This window comes from Piliocolobus tephrosceles, unplaced genomic scaffold, assembly GCF_002776525.5.
Source record: "Piliocolobus tephrosceles isolate RC106 unplaced genomic scaffold, ASM277652v3 unscaffolded_32214, whole genome shotgun sequence".
Lineage (NCBI taxonomy): Eukaryota > Metazoa > Chordata > Mammalia > Primates > Cercopithecidae > Piliocolobus > Piliocolobus tephrosceles.
In genome coordinates this window covers 441-6,470 of record NW_022315660.1, presented here as the reverse complement: position 1 = coordinate 6,470, position 6,030 = coordinate 441, and the positions used below count along the sequence as shown (strand labels likewise).

Sequence of the window (6,030 nt, the reverse complement as noted above, 5' to 3'; positions counted from 1 at the left end):
TTTTTTTTTTTTTTTTTTTTTTTTTTTTTTTTTTTTAAATTCTATTTGATTGCCTTGAGGGTTTGTTTGTGATATAAGGTGGATACAACCAACTGACTTTGTTTATAGAGGGGGCAGTCTTCAGTTTCCAGTTCCTGGACTGTATGCTTTAAATCTGGTGGACTTTCATTGAGCCCCAGCTTTGTTTTCTGGCTTTTCAAGGCTTTCAGCCTACTGCACTGGGGTGATCAAGGTGTGGCAACTGCAGCAGACTGCTAGTGAGTGCAGGAGCATCTGCCTCTTTCTGAGTGTTCACCACAGTGGCAGAAGCAAAGAAGTTGTAAGGGAAGTGGAAGGCCCATGCTGTAGACTGTGTTATGTCACATTGGAGGTGGTGTTTGTTTAGAGTGAGGTGATTGCCAGCACAAGTCTGGGTGCCTTCTCTGTGCCCTGCAAGCAGAAGTGATCACTCAAGGTATGGGAGGATCCCCTGTCCTCTGTGCAACATCAGTAAAAAGGTGGGCACTGGCCAGACAGGGATTTCTGGTTCTGTGCTCATCAAGACTCTGTCTGCAATGCTGCAAAGACTGTCAGGGTGATTTGAGTGAATGTGGTGGGGGGGCATGGAGGGATGCACTGCACTCCTGTGTGCTGCTGGGTCAGGTAAGCAAATCCCACCTATGCAGACATACACTCAGCAAAGTGGTGTGAGGAGTTTCTGTAGGCTCAGCGGAAGCTACAGTATGGGAGGGAACATGCAGACTGGTGCACAGTTGTAGGGGCTGCCTCAGTGGAACTCTCTATCAGTCAGGCCTGGTCCTCTGTTGCAGAAACTATGGTGTTGGACCCCAGGGCCACCAAGATTGCCCTGTAAGCAGGCATGGCAAGACTGGGGCTCCAGGAGAGGGTAGAAGATCAAGGAGTGCTCAAATCAGACCAGCTTCATCTGATGTACAGGATCACCATGCAGAGATCGGGTCTGACTCTTACCCAAGGGCTAGGGTCTCTTATTCATGAAAGTTGAATTTACAGGGATGGCCACACTTTGCTACAGAGTCTCCTGCACCCACCCCTCTGGGCTCCACATCAGTTGGCTTGCTGCTTTGCTACTTTGTTTGTTCCTGTGACTTCATCTCAGAGAGACACAAGTCAGCAGTGGCTCGGTGTGTTTGCTCCTTTGTTGGTCCAAAGGAGGCAAGGAAACTTCCATTTCAGAGGCAGTGGTTGAGAGGCTTTCTGTTGCCCCAGGGGCTCTTTCCAAGGAGTTGCAAGTTGCTACTAGCTAGATAGATTGGGCAGGTGTTGGCTAGAGACCCAGTCCTGGAAGATCTGCCTGATGAGGACATACAAGAGCAGGCAACCACATTACACTCTGGTCATTTTTCTGTAGGGCTGGTGTGGTACACTAGGGGCCCAATCCCGTCACTAGTCACTTCAGATTTTCTAGTACCTGGAGGTATCACTAATGAAGGCTGAGAAACAGGAAAGATGGAAGCCTACCCTTTTCTCTGGTACCTCCATCCCAGGGAGATCTGGCACAAAACCACCTCTAAGAGGTGGCTGAAGACCCCAGTAGGGAGATCAGACTTCTAGTCAGAAGGAATGGTATCAGGGACCTGCTTAAAGTAGTCTAGCCACATTTTTGCAAAGCAGCTGTGCTGCGCTGGGGGTATACTTCAGCCCCTGTTGCCTTGGACACTCCAAAGCTAGAAGGCTGGAATGGCTAAGTTGCCCGAACAGCAAAGATTTCAGCCTGCCCTCTCCCCTGGGATCTCTTTACCAGAGATGCCTGGAAACTCTGTCAGCTGGTGACTACCAGTGGTGGTAGCCAAAAATCCCTGTTGGGAGACTCTTCCCAGTAATGAGGAACAGGGTCAGGAACTCAATTAAAAAAGCAGTCTGGCCCCATTTTTATGTGCTTGCTGTGTTCTTCTGGTATATCATTTTCACCCCAGTCAGCTTGGGCTCTTCCAAGCTTACAGACTGGAATTGATAAGTCAATCAAACAGCAAAGATGCCGGCCCATACCTCTTTCTGGGAGCTCTGCTAGGAAGTTTTCAAATCTCTGTAGACCCAAGAACACTGATGGGAGTAGCTGGAGTCCCCTGTTGGGAAGTCCCACCCAGTGAAGAGGAGCAAAATCTGGTAGCTGCTAAAAGAAGCAGTCTGGCAATGTTTTTTTAGAGCAAACGTGCAGCAACTGGTGGATTCCTTCCACCACCAGTACATTTGAACTCTCCAAAGCTTGAAGGGCTAAGTTGCCCAAACAGCAAAAATGGCAGCCCGCTGTGCACACCACGCTTCAGCTGAAGGTGCTGTATATAAATTACATGTAAACAAAGTATATAAAAAATATTTGAACCATGTTTCATTATTTTATCTTTAGTTCTGTGTCAAATAAAATGCAGAAACATGAACCTCTCATGGTTACGTTTCTGGAAACTCTTCTAAAATAAATTACAGAAGACAAGTGATGTGTCCATACAAGAATATTGATATTAGCTCAACGATAGCACTTATAAACATAAAAGGGACATTAACACACTTGGGTAAACAGGTCATCTACCTTCATTTATCTTCTTGCCACATACATGCTCAGACTGTTAATCTAATGATAATATATGTACTTTGAAGTGTAAAAGTTACATTTGAACTCTGTGATTAATTTATTCATGTGTATAACCATAAGAAATGACAGAAAGAAACAGCAAATGGGAAAAAGTGATTTATCCATGATATAAGCATAAGAAATGACAGAAAGAAACAGCAAATGGGAGAAAGCATTTCATTGCACCAGCATGTGTATGAAGTGGACTTCAGTTTTTTTTTGCTGATACAGCTGACCTGTTACATTAGCTCTGGAACTGTGGAAATGTACTGGTGTGGTCCACAGATTTCAGTCATTGGATGAATATAAAGACAATCCTGGATGAGCTTATCCAGAGGAGTCAGGAGGTGACTGTATTGGCATCTTCAGCTTTCATTTTTTTTTTTTTTTTTTTTTTTTTATCCCAACAGGCCATCTACTCTTAAACTTGAAGTTTATCCTACATCTTTAACTAAAACTGACTTTGAGAATATCATCATTGTGAGATCTTCCAAAAGACACATTTTGGTCATATTTTTCTCAAGTACAAGAAATCATGTGTACATTTTGTGACATAATCAGAAAGTTCTGTAAGGATAGAGTTTCAAATAAGAAACTTATGAAGAATCTACAAGAGTCAAAATTTGATGCTCTTCTTGCAGATGCTGTTGTTCCCTGTAGGGAGCTGCTGGTTGAGCTATTTAACATACTCTTTGTGTATAGTCTCCCCTTCTCTTCTGGCTACATACTTGAAAGGCATAGTGGAAGATTTCTATTTCTACCTCCCTACATACCTGTTGTTATGTCAGAATAAAATGATCAAATGACTTTCATGGAGAGGGTAAAAAAATATGATCTATGTGGTTTATTTTCAATTTTGATTCCAAATGTTTAATATAAAGAAATGGGATCAGTTTTCCAGTGAAGTTCTAGGTAAGTAATTTTTTCAATTGGTAACGGAGATCTAACTTTCCTGTGCCATTAAAGCTGAGCTTATATAAAGCAATAGTCAGGGTACTCGGTTTTTTAAATTCCTTTTTATTTTGTTTGTTTGTTTGTTTTTAGTGGAGTCTTTCTCTATCTTCTAGGCTGGAGTGCAATGGTGCAATCTCAGCTCACTGCTGGAATTACAGGCACATTTCAGCATGCTTGGCTAATTTTTTGTGTTTTTAGTAGATACAGGGTTTACCATGTTGGCCAGGCTGGTTTCAAACTCCTGACCTCAAGTGATATGCCAGACTCAGCCTCCCAAAGTGCTGGGATTACAGGCATGAGCCACCACACCCGGCTGGTAGTGGAGTTTTTTTGTAAGTGAATTTATGAAATGAAAACACAAGATGATCTATCAATTGTACAAATATTATAGAAAAGTGTAAATTACAAAGTTAGTTAAAACCCTGTGGCCATTGCTCACACAGAACATTCTAGGAAGTCATAAACCTGTAAGTTAGTGCACCTAATATGTCTTTAAACAATTACACATCTGTTTTACTACTAATTTTCTTCATTTTAAAAAAAGTCAGACCCATCCACAAACATCTTACCGAATGCATACATGTAGATTGAGTAGTTACATAATTTTCTACAACTATCTAGGTAACATTGCAGAAATTGTTTTTCCTTGTATACCTCAGTTTTCGTATTCTGAAATTAAAATATGTCCCCATGTCACCAGAAGGTTTCCTTCAGAGTTGAGAGAAATAGTGCCTCTATCTCTAATGCAAAAACCACTAAGAGTAATTTGTTGTTTCTAATATCTCTACGTTCCTTCACTAAAAGATTGGAAATTATTTATTTTAAGATCAATCATCTTGTTGAAGTCTGAATATTGTTATATCTATATAGATTTTTTTGAAATTATGTCTGTGTATTACAAAATATGAGCCATATTAAGGTTGGGTACAAATCTCTATTTGATAATTTCTCAAAATTTTCTATCTGTAATTTGCAAATACATTTACTTAAAAGCTAATATGATTAATACCTTAGCATGAATCAAAAGCAGTAGTGGGTACAAGGATTTCAGCCACAGTCTCAAAATAGCCCACAGTTCACTTGAATAACCAAAGATAAAAGGATTAGCTTAATGAACTGTGGAAACTAGATGATTTCTTAGAAAATTGTTTTGATGAGTACAGCAGAATTAGTTGATCATGGAGCTCAAGGAGTTGTTTAAATGTCTATATGCTACTATTGAAACTTTAAAGGGTAAAGAAATGAATGTTTAGTTCTCTATAGATTATTTTAATAACGGTTTATGATTGCAAGTATTCTGATGTGACATTGGTGATGATGTAGTTTACCCTCAGAATTCTCTTATCACTTTACTTTTCTTATATATACACATGGGCAAAATATATACTTCATAAAAATTAAATTATGCCTATATTTGAATACATGTTTACATATTTCAAAGTACAGACACTTTGCCTACATTTTTGTCTACATTATTCTAATCCCTTTCAGAAAATTACCTAATGTAATTATCTTGTGTCATCCATCTTTTCTTTCCTTTTTCCTCTCAGGAAGACCCACTACCTTATCTGAGATAATGGGAAAAGCTGACATATGGCTTACTAAGAACTCCTGGGATTTTCAATTTCCTCATCTACTCTTACCAAATGTTGATTTTGTTGGAGGACTACACTGCACACCTGCCAAATCCCTACCTACGGTAAAGATAATTTTGTGGTTTTGTTTTGTTGGCTTTGAAATTTTAGTAGGAATAATTCCACAGTCTTCATGCAGAGTGTTTGACATACACAGAAAGAAAGATGGGCAGTGGGCAGGGTAAAGCAGATACCAATCAGGAACCCACGTACATGTTGACTTGTTGATACCATCACAAGTATGTGAGTTTCATCATTATTATATAGAGAGAGGGATACTAAGAAGACTTTGAAAATAGGGTTGGATAAATTTAAGCCTTGATTATGCAACACGTAAGAAGGTGTTGGTCATTCATTAAAAGAATGTTTATAAAAACAAACCGCCGGGCGCGGTGGCTCAAGCCTGTAATCCCAGCACTTTGGGAGGCGAGACGGGTGGATCACAAGGTCAGGAGATCGAGACCATCCTGGCTAACACGGTGAAACCCCGTCTCTACTAAAAAATACAAAAAACTAGGCGGGCGAGGTGGCGGGCGCCTGTAGTCCCAGCTACTCGGGAGGCTGAGGCAGGAGAATGGCGTGAACCCGGGAGGCGGAGCTTGCAGTGAGCTGAGATCCGGCCACTGCACTCCAGCCTGGGCGACAGAGCGAGACCCTGTCTCAAAAAAATAAAAAATAAATAATAATAATAATAATAATAATAATAATAATAATAATAATAATAAATAAAATAACAAACCACAGGCAACAGGAAAAAAATTAGACACAGTTTCTGTCCCCACACACATTACATTCTATTTCAAAAGACAGAATATATGCAAGTAATAAAAATTGTGCAAAAGTTTTTATCTCAAG

The 6,030-nt window shown here is 40.2% G+C and overlaps 1 pseudogene; it reads left to right on the top strand.

The window, feature by feature from the left end:
• Positions 1 to 2,777: 2,777 nt before the first annotated feature.
• Positions 2,778 to 5,240, top strand: LOC111535466 (annotated as a pseudogene).
• Positions 5,241 to 6,030: the final 790 nt, after the last annotated feature.